At 39.0% G+C, this 21517-nt stretch overlaps 1 non-coding gene across 1 annotated transcript; it reads right to left on the minus strand.

Annotated features, from left to right (window-relative positions):
* Nucleotides 1-6051: 6051 nt before the first annotated feature.
* Nucleotides 6052-6158, minus strand: LOC141602899 (small nucleolar RNA R71). The gene has a single exon (XR_012524805.1). It is a non-coding gene; the product is annotated as a small nucleolar RNA R71 (small nucleolar RNA).
* Nucleotides 6159-21517: the final 15359 nt, after the last annotated feature.

The following is a 21517-nucleotide window of genomic DNA, read 5'->3' on the forward strand; positions in this document are numbered from 1 at the left end:
AGCTCTTGTGAGTATGAAAGTGTTGTATTTGATGAGGAAGATTTGAGGTTGAGTAAGCCAAATACTCTTAACCTTTGTGAGTACGAGGGTGTGTCTTTTGATGTGAACATTGAGATGTTGGAGGAAGAATTAATGAAGAAGAATTAAGCCCCCATTCATGATTCATATGAAGATAGCAACGATGATGACGAGCCTAAGGGATGGACTTGTAATATCACCTTGCTTGAGGAGCCTATCCTTGAGACATTTGAGATATCCTATCATGAAGGTGAATGTCCTTTCCCTATCTCCCATGAAGACTATTTGACACCTACCATGGAGCCAATGATTGTTGAAGAAGATATGGTGGACCTTCTCCAATAGGTCAAAGCATCATACAAAAGCTACTTGGTGGAAAAGCTCAAAGAGAAACTTGCACGTGAAGCTACTTGTGGAAATTTGGCACCCACAATGACAACTTCTAAGGAACTCGGTCATCAATGCCGTCAGAATTCTCCTTTTACTCTTGAAAGATTGACAAATTCAAATGCTATCATCATCACCAAAATTGAAAAAGAAGTTGGCGAGTGGAAGTCTACGGTTGAAAATGAACCATACTTCATACCTAGTGTTGACGAGAATCATGGGCTTATTGGTTTAAAGCATTGGGAAAGCTCTAGTGCCAAGGACAAGATGAAAGAAAGAACATATGGCAAGCTTCCTTAGCCAAATTTCATGTTCGAATGGAGCAACCCGTACTTGTGCTTATTTGGAGCTTGTTCACAAGCTTTTGATCTTCTATTGAGAGCCTTGAGCTCCATGGACAAGAATTTCTATAATTTGAACTAGTTTGGTGGAGTCCTATCTCAAACCACCATTTGTAAGATATTTCTTGAAATCTCACTTTGTATAATATTGTACATTTTTGCATTTTTTTAATTTCTTGCATGAGAGTGGTGAGAGAGAGTTTTTTTACATTTCTATTGAGCAAAATTTCAGAAAAAGATAAGGAGGAACCACAAATTGGTGAAAGGGTATGATTGTGCAAAGAAAAGAAAGAAAAGGAAGAAAAGCAGTGAAAGACGCTCGTCCCGAGGGCTGGACGATCGTCCAAAGCCCTCATCAGATTACTATTCAGCGCTGTCTCAGAATCCGAGCGGATTGTTTCAAAGACGCTCGTGTTCAATAAAGACGCTCGGATTCCCCTCGAGACGCTCGTCCTGAAAGAGACCTGAAGCAAAGTTTTGAAACTGTCACGAAATCCGAGCGGATTTTTGAGAAACCGCTCGTCCAAAGTAAGATGCTCATCCAAGACAGAAGACGCTCGTCTTCAGCCTACTTCAGAAAATGTAAAGTTCCTGTCACGAAATCCGAGCGGATTTTCCTTAAGACGCTCGGATTCTGATGAAGTATGACGCTCGTCCCGCAGCAAAGACGCTCGGATTCTGGTGTTTTTCTCGAATCATCCGCCCAGGCCCCACCCATGCTTGCTCGTCTTCCCCCTTTTTCTATAAGAACAACCCCTTTCTCCCTCATTTCTTCACCTTATCTAACCCTAAAACACTCATCTTCATCCCCAAAAACACTCCCCTCACATTAAAAGCCAACAAAAACCCCATTTCTCCAAATTCAAGATGATGAATCTCAAAGTCAAGGCTAAGAAATTTGTTGAATCCACCGGTAGGAAACACAAGGGTTCATCCTCTTCAACCCCACAAGAGGTACGACCGCCAAGGAACTTCCGCCCCATCATAAGAGGAGGAATAGAGCAACTTGAGTACTTCCAAGAGGTACTCTTCACCTCCGATGCACACCGCAAGAAGTTTGTCGAATTGATAGGTACGAACTATGAACCCACTCAGTTTATAGATACTAAGGTGTTGGAGGTCCTTGGGATACGGTACCACACCGAGATGTTCTTTGATGGCTTAGGGATTGGAAAACTTTTCCATGCCCATGAGGAGATGTACCTTAGTCTCACCCTAGAATTTTTGAGTAGCCTTCGTATTGTCACGAACACTCGAACCAATGTGAGCATGGAGTTTAGGTTGTGCAACCTAGACCATAGCCTTACACTTGATCAGTTTTCTCACATTTTCGGTCTTGTTGTGCCGACCGACTATACCGATAAACCCGCTGATTTCGATGTGGACCTACTTTGGAAGGCTATTTCCGGGAGGGATTTTACCCATCTAAGGCAATTCTATACCTTTGCCATCCAACATCCGGTGATTCGGATCACCGAACGCTTTGTGGCCGGTACTTTCAATGGGAGGTATGAACAAGATAGGTGTACTCTCATTGATTTAACATTTCTTGAGTCCTATTTAAATGTTCGGGGGACGAGGAGATACAACTTCAACACCCTCCTTGAGATACTTACAAGGTTTCATGATTTTGCTCAAGGGACCACCCAACTCAAGACCTTCGTAATGGGAGGTCTAGTTACTATTTTGGCCAACTTCGTTTGCCCCGGGTTCAACTCCCGTGGGATTTATGCTCCTCTTGAGGGGAATACTTTGATTGATGAACACGCCGTCTTCATCCACCACCGGTGGTGTGCCTACACTCAAGATAGGAGTGTAGAATGGTTCACAAAAGGGTGCACCTCCATCATTCTTTCGGGTTGGAATATACCGGGCACCGACCCAAGATTGAGCCCGTATTCTCCTAACCCAAGCTACCTCCTTGATATACAAATCATCGGCAATCCCCCTCAAAGGGAAGAGGCACCCCGCCAGCAACAAGTACTTCGTGGGATACCGGCAAGGCCTACTCACCCACCTTCCTATGTGCCTATCCCACCATACCCTACTCCTTATACCTGATTCCGACCGGAAATCCCCAATAACCCGGGTATTAATGACTTGATGAACCTCATGAATAGAGTGGACCTCGGGGCACATGAAGGGAGGGTCGACAACTACTTGACCCTTTATCCTTAATACTATCAAATGGCTCAACAAGGGTATATTGACCCTAATGGCCCTAAGCCCTCTTGGGCCCAACCACAACATTTGTTCCCTAATCAAGGGGACCAAGCTTGGAATCTTGGTGGCCAAGGTGGAGGATACTCGGGCCAAGGAGGAGGGTATGACCAAGGAGGGAGTTCTCACCGGTATGGCTACCCCCAAGATAAGGATGATGACGAGTGAAAGAGGCCTACCTCATCACCTCCATTTGTATGATACTTTTCTCTTCCTCTCTCTTTTGTATATACATTGCATTTAGTTTATCTCTCGCTTACATTTGTATTATATCCTATGTCGCATTTGCATTAGTTAGTTCATTTAGTATAGTTGCATTGTAATATATCTCACATGATTCATGTAGTTAGTTGCATACAGACTAGAATTCATGCATAGTTACTAATGGCCAAACATATTCATTTTTACACTAGAAATAGTGTTTAAATAGGTTTGGGGAGGTTTGATCATAGGTGACTTAAGCATTTAGCATGCATCATATAATATAGTTTAGATTGCATTCATTTGTTATATATGTCATATAGGATTGCATTTAGTTAGAGCATGCATGCATTCGTATCATTGCATTTATTCAAAAATCCAAAAACATGTATTTCCTTTTGATGTGACCATAATTAGAGCATATTTAGTCCCCGAATTAGCCTTGTTCCCATGCTTTTTAGTGCATATTTGGGTTATTTATTGTCTTTAGTTCTTTGTTTTGCATATTCTTTGAGGTTTTATGTCCTTGGTAAGAAAGGAGTGCAAACCTTGCATTTTCATGGCAAAATGAGGCTAAATTGATTGAATTCAATGACCAAGCATCAAGGAGAGACAAGATTTGAAGGCCTTTGTACATACTATAGTAGATGGGAAATGATGAGAAAAGATCCTTGCATCCCCGAGGAAATCCTCAAGGATTTTATAAAGAAAAAAGAAGAAAAGAAGAAGGAATGAAACTGCCTGACAATCCGTGCAGAATTCCCTGAAGACGCCTGTCCCTCACCACAATCCGAGCGTCTTCCTCAGGAAGACGCCCGGGCAAAACCACACAAAGACGCCCGTCTTCACCCTCTGGACGCCCGTCGAGGAACGCCCAAATCCGCCCGTCCCGTGCTAAAGACGCCCGGATTCCCAAACAGTTCCATTTCGTCTTCTACAAGCTTCAAGGAAGGATGCACATCTTTTTCTAAGACCGACGAAAAAGAGACCGGAGTCTTCCTAGAGACCGGCGATTCCTGAAGGACTTAATCGTCATTTAAGCCCTTAGTAAAACCTAATTTATGTACCTAATCCCCACTATAAATACCTCATTAGTGTAATTAGAAGAGCAGGTTCTTCTTAGCAATCTTTAGTGTAGTTAATACCAATCAAATCTCTCTTTAATCTTGTAATCAACATTTAATCAAATTTTAATACAAGTTTTATTTCCTTAATCTCTCTCTTGTTCATCCTTTATTTTGGGTAATTGAAGATTATTTGGGTTATTATTGGGAGATTGACAACCTTCCAATCAAGCATCAAGTACTTCTTTTATTTTTTGCTTTATTATTGGAATCATTAGTTGGTATAATTCTCTTAATCCCTTTTTAATTATTGTTAATCACTTTCATTTATTTATCATGTTTTACTTTGTTGGTATGATTGACAACCTTGCTAGCATGTTCAACATGATAATGAGTGAGTAGTTTCCTTGGCTAGGGTTAATGGGTAGTTAGGGGAAACCAACATGGGGGATGATTCATGCTTAAATTAATATGCTTTCATAGTTTATTTGCTTGCTTGTTGTGATCTCAACTTATGCACATGTTATGTTTGATGAAATGCTAAGCCTATGAATCCTTGCATTTACAATCATCACCTATCTTTTCAATGAGACTTGTAAGACATAAACCAACTCGAGTCTCATTAGACCATGCATATTGTTGAGTAGGGAAGATTAAGTCAACTTGTAGGTGTTGTACAATCTAATCGATTCGGCTCCAGGACCCAAACCTTCCTAGGATTGTAAGATATAAACCAACTTGATCCATCACAATAATAATTGCTTGCTTATAACTTGAGAATATGTTTGTATGATCAATTCCCATGAATCCCCTATGACCCCATGACACCCTAGTGCCTTTTATCAATTGTTTACATCCCTTTTAATTCATCTTGCTTGTCTACTTTCATTGCTATTTAGTTTACTGATCTTCTACTTCAAACCCCAATTGTGACACCCTTAGACACCACTAGTTGCAATAGAAATTTCATCTCAATTCCCGTCCCTTGGGATCCGACCTTTACTTGCCTCTTTACTAATTGTAGAGTTGTTGGTGAAGTTATAAATTGTGTTTTGGTCTAGGTGCTCCTAACGACAAGTACTGAAAACTAAACCCCACGAGGGATCACGACCAAAAATGGCGCCGTTGCCGGGGACGGTGTTAACTTGATTTAGATTTTCTTGTATTGTAATTAATTGTGTCTTTCTTTTCCTTGGGGAAGTAAAACTCCTCATTGTTTGTTCTAATTGTTTTCGAGTTGTTTGATATTTTGCATGTCTAGAAGATCACAAGGTAACTTGTTACCCTTTGATCACGAAATTGAAAGGACTTCGACAACCAATAGAAGACTTGCTAGGAGAACTTTGAGAGGTATTGGTGAGGTTGTAGATATTCAACCAAATACTATTGAGTTCATCAACCCTTTTGCAAGAGAAGGTGAGGAGAACCCAACACAAAATCAACCCACAATGCCTAAGTTTTCATCACATTCCGTACCCACCGAGGAGAAACTACCCAATGGTACGCCCACACCACAACATCTAACCGGAAATTTTATCGCCAAATCCGCATTTATCCAATTAGTCGAAAGAAGCCAATTTGGGGGGATGCCTAGTGAAGACCCTCACTCTCATATGGAGACTTTTTGTGACTATTGTGATGCGATTTCTCAAACCGGTGTAACTCAAGACCAAATTCGATGGGTCTTATTTCCTTTTTCTCTAATTGGCACCGCAAAACAATGGTTGAAAGGCCTTGATAAGGCTACTCTCGGAATTGATTCTTGGAAGAAGTTGGCTTTAGCTTTCTACAAAAAGTTCTATCCACCGGAAAAGACTAACATGCTAAGAGCTCAAATTACGGGCTTTAAGCGAAGAGATGAAGAATCCTTGTATGAAGCTTGGGAGCGATTCAAGGGAATTTGTCGCTCATGTCCTCACCATGGACTTAGCGAGTGGTTCTTGGTATAACAATTTTGGAACGGTCTTTATGAAGATTCAAGGAACATTCTCAACGTGAGATCAAATGGAATGTTCACCGAAGTTGATGACAATCAAACTTGGAACAAAATTGAGGAAATGGCATAACTCACAATATAGTAGACCTCGCAAGGCTACTAGAGGAGGAAAGCATGAAGTGGACTCCATTACTCAATTGGGTGCGCAACTTAGTGCTCACATTGATACCATCAATTTGAAGTTTGAAAAAGCTATGGCTAGACTTGAAGAAGCCTCAAAATCACCAAAGCATCATGTTAATGACATGACGGCATCTTCATCAGTCCCAAGTGGGATATGTGAGAATTGTGGAACTTTGGGACATGACCAAAGTGAATGTAGGGGAACAAATGAACAAGTGAATGCTTTCCAAACATACAAGAGTGGTACCCCTTATTCAAACTATTACAATGAAAACACCAAATTCCATCCAAATCTCTCATACAAAAGTCAAAATGTTCAAAACCCTCAACCAACATACACCCCACCTCCCATGAGAAACCAAAATCAAAGACCCTTTTACAACCAAAACCAAGGTTACCAAAATCATACTCCATACAATCAACAAAATGACCAAGGTTTTGATGTTCAAAAAGCGGTCCTCCAAATGCAAAAGAATCAACAATAGTTTTTCACTCAAATGCAAAAAGATAGTCAAGCAAAGGAATTAACCATCAACAACATTCTAGCTCACACCAAAATGTTGGAAACCCAATTGACTCAACTAGCATCTTCAAGCTCACAAAGACAAAAGGGGCAATTACCACCTCAAAGTAATTCCCCAAGACATGAAACGATTAGTGCCATTCACTTGAGGAGTGGTACAAGGTATGAAGCACCGAAGACGCAAGTTGAGGATGAAGTTGTGGAAGCTAGTGACAAAGAAGAAATTGTGTAAAACTCCAAGGATGGAGAACCATCAAAAGAAGAAATTTCAAATAAAAATGAAGACAAGGTCAAGGAAAAGGATCCCATTGTGATTAGACTTCCTTTTCCAAGTCGTCAAGCCAAGCCCAAATTTGATGACCAACTTGGAAAATTTATGGAAATTGTGAAGAATTTGGAAGTCTCGATTCCTTTCACGGAATTAATCAATCACAAGCCGGCCTATGCAAAATACATGAAAGACATCCTCACAAAGAAGAAGTCGACCGGGAAGCTTGAGACTATCGCCTTCACAAAGGTGAGTAGTGCAATACTTCAAGGGAGTTAACCTCCAAAACTCAAAGATCCGGGAAGCTTCTCAATACCGTGTACCATTGGCGACACCACGATCAACAAAGCCTTATGTGATCTAGGGGCTAGTGTGAGTGTTATGCCGTACTCGGTGAGTAAAATGTTGGGGATGGGAGAGCTTAAATGCACCAATATCACACTCCAAATGGCCGATATATCGACGAAGACACCATTAGGGATATGGGAAGATGTTCGCGTAAGAGTTGGGAAATTTTTCATCCCGGTGGACTTTGTCATTGTTGACATGGAAGAAGACTCCAACATTGTCATTGTTGACATGGAAGAAGACTCCAACATTCCAATCATTCTAGGAAGACCTTTCTTACACACCGCGGGTGCGGTGATTGATGTGAATCATGGAGAGCTCACTCTAGAAGTGGGAGATGAGAGCATAACTTTCAATCTTGACAAGACCATGAGAGCTCCCCGTTTGCATGAACCATGTTTTATGGTTGATCATTATAGCCGGAAGGATGATAGAAAGAAGTCGGAATTCCAATGGAAGAAGAAAATTGATGATGCTCCATTCAAAGAGCAAGTGAATTGTAACAAAGAGAGCTTGAAAAGCTCACCAAAGTCAATCAATATGAACAAGGATGGCCTCATTGGCCAAAACAAGAAAGTGGGAGAGTTGTCTCTATCAACTAAAGATATCTTTAGTGATCAAGTAGATGAAGTTTTTGGTCTTTGGGACGATGAGTTTGAAGGGATTTTCAATCCCTATATTGGTAATGCTATCGATAAAGACCGACATGAAGGACAACAAGGGCAAAGGTCTATTGAAGATCTTTATCATGATAATGAACAAGCTTTCGACTACTTCTTCAAGGTGTTGAGCAACATCAACAACACCTTGGACATGCCCCCATGATATCTCACTAAGGATGAGAGTTTGGTGGAGTCCTCCCTAAACCACCATTTGTAAATATCTCTAACTCTCTAACTTGCATTTTAATTCTTACATTGCATTTTTGTCATTTTTGGACTTTTATGCTTTGATCAAGATAATTATCATTTTTGAGAGAAGAGAGGGAGGGACTAATGATTTTATTGATGTGTAGTGCTTTAGCTTAGTGTGGGGATAGCAATTGTCTAGGCTATTCATGCCTTAGTAGTGCCCCTACAATGAAGAACACGGGATTTGAAGAATGAAAAATGACACGGGATATGCAAGTGCACGGATGGAACTGAATCCGGGTAAAGCAGGGAGAACCCGAGCGTCTTCAAGGGAATCCGCTCGTCTTCAGGAAAGACGCCCGTCTTTGCCAGAATCCGCCCGTCCATTTTAAATGAGAATTTGAAATTTTGGGACTGTCGAAGAATCCGAGCGTCCTGGTAGAGAAGACACTCGTATTCAGAAATCCGCCGATCTTTGCAAGAAGACGCCCGTCTTTTTGGCTGTGAAAAACGAGAAAGCTTGCTGTCTAAGAATCCGCCCGTCTTCAGAGGAAGACGGCCGTCCTGCAATTAAAGAATCCGAGCGTCTTTGCTGAAAGACGCCCGTCTTTAGGCGAGAATCCTGAACCAAACAAGGCAGAATCCGAGCGTCCCGAAGGAAAGACGCCCGTCTTCCCCTACAGTTCAAAAATTTTCGGGTATTTTAAATACCCCCTCCCAGATTCATTTCTTCATTCATTCATTCAAAACACTACCCATAAACCCCAAAACTCAAAACCCTCATCCTCTCCATCACCAAAACAAGATTTCCTCAACCAAATTTAACAAAATCAAATCCAAACTTCCTTTTCACAACAATTAATCACTCCTCTTCCAACAAAAATCAAACCAATCACCAAAATCTTCAACTTTTGAGTAGGTTTTTGAATTATAAAGGCAAAGCCTTTCATCTTAAAATCGATTTGGGTATACTTGGAAATTGAAGATTTTCACTCTTGTCTTGGTATAATCATCAATGGCAAGGACAAAAGGATCAACAAAGGCACCTAAGGCAAAGGCACTCTCAACAAGACAACAATGTCATCAAGCAAAGAAAGCCTCATTGGCTATGGTGATAGCTAGTGCAAACTTGGAAGTTCAACAACAACAAATTCCTCCCTTGGAAGCAAAAACATCAACAACTCCGGAAATTGCTCAATTATCAAACTATCCGGAGGTAATTTTCATTTCCAACTCCCATAGGGATACTTTTGCCAAGTATGCTAGAAAATCCTTCCTACCCACCAAATTCATATGTGAAGATACCTTGAACAAATTGGGTGTCCTTGAACAAACAAAAGCCTTCTTTGAAGCCATGGGGTTGGGAAAATTGTTTGCTACAAGAGAATTGACATGCCCCTCCCTTACCTTAGAATTCTTGAGTTCTGTGAAAGTGACTAAGGTAGAGACTAGAGAAAACATTGAGTTCCGCCTTGCCAATGTGAGTAGGCGCATCACCTTTGATGAATTGGGTAAAGTATTGGGTCTTAGTGATTCACCTAGTTATTACAAGAATCCCGAAAAGTCTGACCCCGCTCCTCTTTGGGAGGCGATTTCCGGGAGGAAATTTGAGAACTATCATGCTAGTCGCGCTCTATTAGTCCACCATCCTGGCATTAGAGTGTGGCACAAGGTCATCGGGAATACTATAATTGCAAGAAAAGACACTAACCACTTTACCAAGCTCGATTGTGTTCTACTTGAGTCGGCCTTAAATATTGGAAGGGAATTCACCAAGCCTTACAATTCTCTAAGGCTTTTGGTGCAAAGATGGCTCAATGTTTATTGTGGAAAGCAAGGCACCACTTTTATTGTAAATGGAGGTCTAGTCACTCTTTTGGCTAAGTACTTTGATCCGAATTTCAACAAGGATAGCAAGTATGTGGCAAAAAAAGGGGGTCATCTCATTGACATGGATGCCATGATTAACAAGTACAAGTGGGTCACTCATAACCCTCTTGACACCAAATATGGGTGGCTAACCAATGAAGCTAGATCTTTTACTTTGCCTTCCAAGATATGCCGTTTGAGTGTCCATCGGACCAACTACCTTCTTCCCCTCTCAAAAGAAGCCGAATACATCATCCGTCAACAAAGGGGTGAAATTGAAATGCCCTCCTTCTCCATTGTCACACATCCCTATCCATTCAAGTATCAAGAGTTCAAACCCGAAGGTGTTAAAGCAAGCAATGACTACATGACTCTACTTATGCAAGAGATGCACAAACAAGCTTTTAAGGATCGGGAAGATGCATACTTAGCCCAATATCCACCCCTCCTTCATTTAGCTAGGCAAGGACTACTTGATCCTTCATGTCCTTTGCCTAGTTGGGCGGATAGGGAAGTCTTCTTTCCAAGTGAATCTAGGGGTGAGATACCGGGTGACGATGAGGTTGTCGGTGATGAGGTTGTTGATGAAGGCATTGATGAAGAGGTAAATGAAGAGGAAGAGGCTAATGAAGAAGAAGAAGATGATGAAGGAAGTGAGCAAGGAAGTGAAGAGGGAAGTGGTGATGAGTCCACTTCTATTGAGGAAGATGATAACAATGATGATATGGTGGAAGACTAGCAAGCTTTGGAGGCTCCTACCCTCTTGAGGTTTGTCTACTTCTTTCTTTGTCTTATTTATTTTATCTTGATCACAGTTGGAGAGTCCTAGAAACATAGAGGACTAACACCTCAGCCCCATTGAGGTGTTCTTATTTCATTGTTCCCACTTTTGAAAATCCAAAATGACAATTTAGTTTCATGCATTGCATCTTGTGTGCATGAACTACCCCCAACTTTAGGACATTAGAAATAATGTCTATCTCGGTTTGGGGAAGTACATGTATACGCAACGGGAGGTAATCTAAATTACGCTCTCCGTCATAAACAAAAACCCATGCATCATGTAGTGTAGATTAGTATAGCTTACATTTAGTGTAGAATTCATGCATCATGCTTGTATGATTTCCCATCATTTTGGCCATTGAGGACAATGCCCATATTAGTGTGGGGATGGGGAATTCTAACTTAACTTTTATTCAAAAATCCAAAAAATCAAAAAAAAAAAAAAAAAAAATTCGAAAAACCTTAAAAATTTGAAAAATTTGAAAATCCAAAAACAAGTTCATTTCTTTGTAGTGTAGTCATGTATATATTATTGTATATATTGTATTTATCCTTGTTCACATTGATTGACTACGTCACATCCGAGACATGAGGATCATGAAGACCGCATGGTATGATCTTTCCAATCTCCTTTCTCCTCTTTATGTTAATAACTATGTGGCTTTATTTTGATTGATGCGGTATAACAATGTGAACTTAGGACTTGCATTTAGTTTATATGTCATATTAGTTGGTAGAATCATTTGCATTAGGATGTTTATATGCTAGTTGCATCATGGCATGTAGTTGCAAGTTAGTAAAATTTTGGGAAACCGTCTACTTGGGAAGCTTGACAAGTGTATATAGGCCCTAGTAGATGCTTTTTCTTCTTAAGACTTTGCTTGTTAGAATACTTGCAAAATACCCTAGGATGTGTCATGCTAGTATCCTTTGACCCATGGATTAAGGCCTAGTCAAGAGTACCTTATGGTGTGATAACTCCTTGGCTACCGTTTATTGCAAGGTGACCCTTGAAACCATGCATCCATCATCCATGTTCTACCACATTTTTGTCATCAAAGGGAATGGGCACAAAAAGAAATCAATTTGAGTTCAATGAAATGAAAAGTGAAAGAAAGTTTGCAAAATGCATGAAATGAAAAGAGGAGCAAAAATAGAACTCCTAAAGCTTCAAATATAAGGCACCCTCACTACATATGGGGTGACTTTGAAAATGTTCAAAAGAAAAATGCAAAAGTTGAAAATTGTCAAATATTGAAATGCCAAAAATCAAAAGAAATGGCAAAATAAAGTGTTCTCAAATGTTATATGCCACAAGAAATTGGGTGGAAAAAAACAAAAACAAAGCAAACTCCCAAAGTGAAACTCAAATTATATCGATCCCTTTATCCATCATATCCATTTTTGTGCATGGTAGAGAGGGCACGACCCTTCTTCTTGTCTAGGCAAGAAGGGGAATTCCGCGATCCTCCAGTGTTTCTAACGCCATAGGGAGTCTACTCTTGACAAAAGCATTTAACGATTGAGGGCAAAGGTACCCTAGCTTGACACAACTTGGAGGTGATTTATTGGTATCCTTCTAGGCTTAGTAGTTTGAAAAAATTTCATCTATGAAGGAATGTGTACCCTTGAATTACTTCCCTTGTAGATAACTTCTGCCACTTAGATGAGGAAAGTGGCTATTCTTTTGTAGATGTATCCATTACTTTATTTGTGTGCTTAATGTTTGGATGTGTCGCCATTTTGGCAAGACCCACCTTGCCTTGAAAGAAGGCATCCTACCTCATGGTTGTCTTGTTGTGAGTTGAAGGGGCGGAGTGAGACCCGCTAATTGTCTCGTATCGGCTATGTTATTAGGTTAGTTTAAATAATGGTCCTAGTCTTTGTCACCTCTTTACTCGGGACGAGCAAAGGTTCGGTTTGGGGATATTTGATGTGACCATAAGTAGAGCATATTTAGTCCCCGAATTAGCCTTGTTCCCATGCTTTTTAGTGCATATTTGGCTCATTTATTGTCTTTAGTTATTTTTTTGCATATTCTTTGAGGTTTTGTGTCCTTGGTAGGAAAGGAGTGCAAACCTTGCATTTTCATGGCAAAATGAGGCTAAATTGATTGAATTCAATGACCAAGCATCAAGGAGAGATAAGATTAGAAGGCCTTTATACATACTATAGTAGATGGGCAATGATGAGAAAAGATCCTTGCATCCCCGAGGAAATCCTCAAGGATTTTATGAAGAAAAAGGAAGAAAAGAAGAAGGAATGAAACTTTCTGACAATCCATGCGGATTGAACTGAAGACGCCGGTCCCTCACCACAATCCGAGCGTCTTCTTCAGCAAGACGCCCGGGCAAAACCACACAAAGACGCCCGTCTTCACCCTCTGGACGCCCGTCCAGGAACGCCCAAATCCACCCGTCCCGTGCTAAAGACGCCCGGATCCCCAGACAGTTTCATTTCGTCTTCTACAAGCTTTAAGGAAGGATGCACATCTTTTCCTTAGACCGGCAAAAAAGAGACCGGAGTCTCCCTAGAGACCGGCGATTCCTCAAGGACTTAATCGTCATTTAAGCCCTTAGTAAACCCTAATTTATGTACCTAATCCCCACTATAAATACCCCATTAGTAGAAGAGCAGGTTCTTCTTAGCAATATTTAGTGTAGTTAATATCAATCAAATCTCTCTTTAATCTTGTAATCAACATTTAATCAAGTTTTAATACAAGTTTTATTTCCTTAGTCTCTCTCTTGTTCATCCTTTATTTTGGGTAATTGAAGATTATTTGGGTTATTATTGGGAGATTGACAACCTTCCAATCAAGCATCAAGTACTTCTTTTATTCTTTGCTTTATTATTGGAATCATTAGTAGGTATAATTCTCTTAATCCCTTTTTAATTATTGTTAATCACTTTCATTTATTTATCATGTTTTACTTTGTTGGTATGATTGACAACCTTGCTAGCATGTTCAACATGATAATGACTGAGTAGTTTCCTTAGCTAGGGTTAATGGGTAATTAGGGGAAACCAACATGGGGGATGATTCATGCTTAAATTAATATGCTTTCATAGTTTATTTGCTTGCTTGTTGTGATCTCAACTTATGCACATGTTATGTTTGATGAAATGCTAAGCCTATGAATCCTTGCATTTACAATCATCACCTATCTTTTCAATGAGACTTGTAAGACATAAACCAACTCGAGTCTCATTAGACCATGCATATTGTTGAGTAGGGAAGATTAAGTCGACTTGTAAGTGTTGTACAATCTAATCGATTCGGCTCCAGGACCCAAACCTTCCTAGGATTGTAAGATATAAACCAACTTGATCCATCACAACAATAATTGCTTGCTTATAACTTGAGAATATGTTTGTATGATCAATTCCCATGAATCCTCTATGACCCCATGACACCCTAGTGCCTTTTATCAATTGTTTACATCCCTTTTAATTCATCTGGCTTGTCTACTTTCATTGCTATTTAGTTTAGTGATCTTCTACTTCAAGCCCCAATTGTGACACCCTTAGACACCACTAGTTGCAATAAAAATCTTATCTTAATTCCCGTCCCTTGGGATCCGACCTTTACTTGCCTCTTTACTAATTGTAGAGTTGTTGGTGAAGTTATAAATTGTGTTTTGGTCTAGGTGCTCCGAACGACAAGTACTGAAAACTAAACCCCACGAGGGATCACGACCACCTTTGTATTCCTACTCTTACATGTACATTGAGGACAATGTCCAAAATAAAGTGGGGGATGGAAATTTATATTCCAAAATACATAAAAATTGAAAATTTTCGAAAAATCCCAAAAATATGTTCTTTATTTCATAAAACAAAAACCCATAAAAATTTGAAAATTTGAAAAACCAAAAAAACATGTTCTTTAATTTAGTAGTGTAGAATTGTATATACTTGTGCTTTTGTTCTCTTCTCACATAGATACAACACTACATTTGAGGCATTAGCAAGGGAAAATGAAGACCGCTTGGTATGATCGATCTAATCTCTATTTCCCTTCCATTTCTTTTTCATTATTCATATGAGGAGGATGGGCTTACATGTCAAGGAGGATGTGGTGTATTTTGTTGTTGCGGTTTGTGTATCTATGTGTTGTTAGGAGTTGCATTTAGCTTATATGACATACTAGTTGGTAGAAGCATATGCATTAGGATGTATATATGTTAGTTGCATCATGGCATGTAGTTTGCATGGTTAGAAAAAATTTTCGAAACCGTCTACTTGGGAAGCTCGACAATTGTATATAGGCCCTAATAGATGCTTTTTTTTCTTAAGACTTTGTTTGTTAGAATACTTGTAAAACACCGTAGGATGTGTCATGCTAATATCCTTTGACCCATGGATTAAGGCCTAATCAAGAGTACCTTGTGATGTGATAACTCCTTGGCTACCGTTTATTCCAAGGTGACCCTTGAAACCATGCAACCATCATTCATCCATATTCTACCATACATTTTGTCATCAAAAGGGAATGGGCATAAAAATTGTTCAAATTTGAGTTCAAGAAAAGAAAAGAAAAAGTTTGCAAAATGCATCAAATGAAAAGAGGAGCAAAAATAGACTCCTATGTTTCAAATATAAGGCGCCCTTACTATATATGGGGTGACTTTGAAAATGTTCAAAAGAAATTGCAAAAAGTTGAAAAGTTGTCAAGTATTGAAATGCCAAACATCAAAAAGAAATGGCAAAAGAAAGTGTTCTCAAATGTCAAATGCCACAAATTGGGGGGAAAAACAACAAAAAAGCAAACTCCCAAATGAAACTCAAATACTATCGATCCCTTTATCTATCGTATCCATTTTTTTGCATGGTAGAGAGGGGACGACCCTTCTTCTTGTCTAGGCAAGAGGGGGAATTCCGCGATCCTCCAGTGTTTCTAACACCGTAGGGAGTCTATTCTTGACAAAATCATTTAACGATTGAGGACAAAGGTACCCTAGCTTGACACAACTTGGAGGTGATTTATTGGTATCGTTCTAGGCTTAGTAGTTTGAAGAAACCATATCAATGAAGGAGTGTGTACCCTTGAATTGCTTCCCTTGTAGATAATTTCCGCCACATAGATGAGGAAAGTGGCTATTCTTTTGTAAATGCATCCATTACTTGTTTTATGTGATTAATGCTTGGATGTGTCACCATTTTGGCAAGCCCCACCTTGCCTTGCAAGAAGGCATCCTACCTCATGGTTGTCTTGTTGTGAGTTGAAGGGGCGGAGTGAGACCCGCTAATTGTCTCACATCGGCTATATTAATAGGTTAGTTTAAATAAAGGTCTATTTTTTGTCACCTCTTTACTCGGGACGAGTAAAGGTTCGGTTTGGGGATATTTGATGTGAACATTATTTGCGCACATTTAGTCCCTTACTTGAACCCATTTTGCATACTATTATAACATTCCATAGCCATTTTATCCGTCAAATGCTTTCTATTTTGCTTTCCTAGTGCATTTCATATGTTTTGTAATAAAGAAGACAATTAGGCGGAAATTCCCGTCTTCCGTGCATGTTTGGAAGCATATTGACGATATTGGATGGAATAGTATGAAGAGGAGGCGAGAACTAAAGACTAATCCTACAAGAATAAGAAGAAAGTAAAGGGAAGGATTCTGACGCAGAACCCGAGCGTCCAAAGGGACAAGACGACCGTCCAAGATGATAACCCGAGCGTCCAAGCCTCGAAGACGCTCGGATTCCTCTGCTACAATCCGAGCGTATTTGCAGAAAGACGCTCGTCCACCCCTGTAAGAATCCGAGCGGATTCCCCTCTTGGACGGACGGATTGCGGCATCTTCAGCCGAGATGCTCATCTCTCCGAAAAGACTAGCATTTCCCTGCTTAAAACTCAAAAATGTATTTACTAATTTAGTCTTAGTTAACCTAATGAAGCTCTACTATATATACCCCACTTGTAAATAATCAAGGGATGAAGTTTTTAGAGTAGAGAGCCTCCACATTAGAAACTCCTCTTAGATTAGATTAGGGATAGATTAGAATAGATTAATCTTTAATCTTTCCACAAATCTCACATTAATCTCTCCTTAATTATTGTTCAAGTTTGTTACTTTTGGGTAATTGAAGATTATTGGGTTATTATTGGAGGATTGACAACCCTTCATCAATCAATCAAGTTCTCTTCCTTTATTCTTTGCCTTATTATTTTGAAATCTCCATAGGTATAATTCTCTTAATCCTTGTTTTAATTATTATTAATCTTTCTTACTTGTTCATCATGTTTTACCTTGTTAATATGACTGACAACCTTGTTAGCATGTTAAACTTGATAATGAGTGAGTAGTCTCTTAGCTAGGATTAGTGGGTAATTAGGGAAACCAACATGGGATTGATTAATGCTTAATCTAATATGTTTTCATAATCAAATTGCTTGCTTATTGTGATGTCAACTTTACGCACATGTTATGTTTGATGAAATGCTAAGCCTATGAATCCTTGCATTTACAACCATCTCTTATCTACTCAACTTGACTTGTAAGATATAAACCAACTCGAGTCTTGTTAGACCATGCATAGAAGTTGAATAGGAGGAAAGTAAGTCGACTTGTAGGTGTTGAACAATCTAATCGATTTGGTTCTGGGACCCAATCCTTCCTATGAACCGTAAGACATAAAACAACTCGATTCCCCCACAACATTAATTGCTTGCAACTTTGTAAACATGTTTGTATGATCAACACCGTGAATCCCCTATGACCCCATGATATCTTAGCACTTTTAATCATTTGTTTACATCTTTCCTTTTATTGGTTGTTTTACTTTATTGCTTTTATTAGTCTAGAACACAACTACAAACCCAAATCAATTGTGACACTAGCATAAATTGAGATAGATAGACTTAGAACCCAAAGCACACCGTCCCATGGATCTACCTCGACTTACCGCTAACTAGTTGTTTTTTGAGTATTATAAATGTGTTTGATTGGATGTGACCCGACGACATCACCCACTATCACTCACCAATGTGTCATGGCTCCGATCCTTCATGGATCGTTGTAAGTTAGAAAAGAATGGGTCCAATTTCGCCGATTGGGACATGTAACTTCGCTTGGCCACAGAGGGTGACGACAAGCTTCGTTACCTTACCGAGGCCTCTCCCACCGAACCTAATGCTAGGTCTACCACCGCCGCTAGGCAAGCCTATGAGGTTTACCAAAAGGAGTCGGCCGCGATCAAAAATGTGTTGATCTTTGCAATGGAGGCTGAACTCCAAAGAAGTGCTATAAAGATTAGCACCACTCATGAGATCTAGATGAAACTTTTGAACATGTTTTCACGAGCTCCTAGGATCATACAATATGAAGCGGCTTCCGCATTCTTTGATCTCAACATTAAGGAGGGCCAAAAAGTTAGCCCTCATGTGCTCAAGTTGATGGAGCATGTTGAGACCTTGAAAATGCATAAGGTGGAGATTCTCGAGGAACTCGTGATTGATCGGATTCTTCATTCCCTTAACAAAGTCAAAGCATATGTTCAATTCAGGGTGAATTTTAATATGCAAGACAAGAAAGTTTCCCTTGATGAGTTGCACAAAATGGTTGTGCAAGCCGAAAGGGACATGGGGCTAAGTGTTAGCACCACCAAGGATGTGTTCAATGTCAATCATAAGAGCAAGGGAACTTTCAAGAAAAGTGGGAACAAGGGAAAGAAGCGCACTCCCAACAGGAACAAAGCTAAAGCTTGTGAAGCTAGTTCCTCCAAGCCCAACTACAATGCCTCATCCGGGGACAAGTGCCACTAATGTTGTGGTGTTGGGCATTGGAAGAGAAACTGTTAAAAATATCTTGGCGATATCAAAGCTGGAAAGGTTATACCGGTAGGTATATGACTATCCCTATCTTTTATGTTTCGATCTCAACTTTGGTATGTTGATATAAGTTGTGATGATTACCCTTTTTTTTGTAATTAGGGCATCCTAGCAAGGACAAAGGCAAAGAAAAGCAAGCTTAGAGGATTATGAGGGAAGCTAGAGGTAGCCGACCGTGGTGATGGATCTATGGAAGCTTGGCTTCAATTTGCTTTGTCTTTAATTTTATGATGTATTTTGAGACTTTTAGAACTATTTTGATTTCCTTGTGTGACTTGGAAATTTGTTTGTATCCTTTAAACAATTGTTGTGCTTTGGATATTTGTGACTTGGTTTGCAACCCAAATTACTCATTTTATCATATCATTTGTTCTATAATCATCATCATATACTACTTGCATAGTGAAACATTAGATTATCAACTTAAATTGATCAAATAGACAATTATGATGATTAGATCATTACATGTCCATAAGCTATGAATTTGATTCTCCTTATGTCATTGTTACTAAAAGTAACAACTTACTCATGTAAGATCAATTATAATTTTATGATGAGCTATTGAACTTATAAAGTAGGGAATTTGCGATACAATACGGACACATTATTCTAAAACGGATGGTCAACCAGGAGATAACTAAAATAGAGAGTCTATTAAACAAATGACATGGATAAGACTCGCATATTACATGAATCAAATTACCATGATAGGGATGGCCTTTTGTAAGCTAATGCATAGTCTAGAAAAACTCCTAATACTCCACCATTTATATGTTTGTAACTGACAAAGCTATCTCTCAAGAAGATAGATGTATTTATGAGAGATAGAGTGGGAGTAGATTGGATCGTCACAAACATGTTTATAGTGTTACTTTGTGAAAGTAATGGAACTATAATCTATAAATATAGAGTGGGAGTATAGTTTAATGGGAGTTTAGCGCACATGTCTTAGTGGTTAAAATATTGCTTTGTGAAAGTGATAGTATTATGACCTTGTTACATACAAGCCATATCATTACAATCCGAAAATTATTACTCAAGAGTAGATTTACTTTAAAGCGAGAGTCTCTTTAAAGGTAAATAGAGCTTTAGAGTACTCAAATGTATAGATTGACATGAAGATGTTGGTCAAGATGAAATTGTGTTAGGAATTGGTGCATTTCATTTTAATGAAAAATGGCAAATGAATTTAAAAATTCGCTTTTCTAAAATGGGAATTTAGGAAAGAATGTGTTTGGAAAACAAAGCCTTAGATAAAGATCTAAGAATCTTAACATGTTATGCGTAGCTTTCTTAAGTGATCCCAAAATGGTCTTAAGCAAGGATTAAAAGATTATACTTTTCGTTCATGTGATAATTGAGAATAGTTCATTCACATGATTGAAGAATCATGATTATACATGAAGTTAAGTGGGAGCTAGAATTGTTTCTCCATGTCTTATATGATGATGACATATTACTTATTGAGAATAATGTAACAATGCTCTCTTCTGTGAAAGAGTGATTGGAGACTTGGAAAAGGATGCAAAGTATTCTAGATTTTTGAATTTATGTGAGAGAATATTGGCATAGAGTTAATAATCTTATGATGATAAGATCTTTCGTATCTATTTAACATCAACAAGGTTGAATGGGTTATTCATGTTGATGGAAGTGGAATTACTATGATAGAGTCACAGTCGTTCACTGAACCTATTAAGTTGTTGATTACATGAAATCATTGCTGATGATTCCGCCATTAGAATGATCATGTATGCCAACAGACGCACACGCTATGATGAAGTATATGCTAGGAGCATAATAAGTCAATAACAGGTTAATTCATAAGATGGTCTTGTGAAAGCATTAAAGAACAATTGAGGATTTGTTCAATTGTTTGGACGATAAACTAAGTTATGTGTTGAAGGGTTGCACAAACTTTAGTTTCCAAACGGAAAAGGATTTGTCGAAATCCTAGGCTGATTTTATTGACTAAGGAGTGATAAACTAGAAAAGTGTCTTAGTTTTGTACATTGCAAATTCTACAAAAGGAATCTAAGTATATTGTGATAAAAATGGTCAACATAAGGATCAAGAGTGAATCCCTTTACAATTGACTTTATCACAAGTTATGCGATAACAGTGGGAGCATCTTTCAGGTTAAAGAGCCCAAGTCTGGTAAGAAGTCTTGACATATACTTAGATAAATTCATGTTATTAGAAATAACGTTGAATAGAAGGAAATAGCAATTGACAAAGTTGGAATATATGGATATAGGGTATATCCATTTGCCAAGCTTTTATTGCATTTCGACTAGTGTAAAAGGTACACTAAAGATTATAAGATATGAAGTAGTAATAGTGTATTGACTATTCATATGTGATAATCGCATTTATCGTTTGAGCTTTATTAAAACTCACCCATTACTTTGTTAACTCCAAATGGATTGTAGAGATAAATTGAACCCCATTAAAGTGAACTAGATTGACATGGTATTCGGCCCTAGTTACTTATACGAGGTGACGTTTCGAAGTGACTAGAGTGCGATGCGGTTGACGGCAAGTTCAAGTGTCATAGAGTCATATGGGATGAATTGTCGATCATATAGGCAGACTGTATGGGACAATCTGTCGGGCAGTGACCGCTTATAGAGTTCTGGTAATTCATAAAGCCTGGTCATGGCAAGAGCTGCTATAGTATTCTT

This window comes from Silene latifolia, chromosome 9, assembly GCF_048544455.1.
Source record: "Silene latifolia isolate original U9 population chromosome 9, ASM4854445v1, whole genome shotgun sequence".
In the NCBI taxonomy this organism is placed as follows: domain Eukaryota; kingdom Viridiplantae; phylum Streptophyta; class Magnoliopsida; order Caryophyllales; family Caryophyllaceae; genus Silene; species Silene latifolia.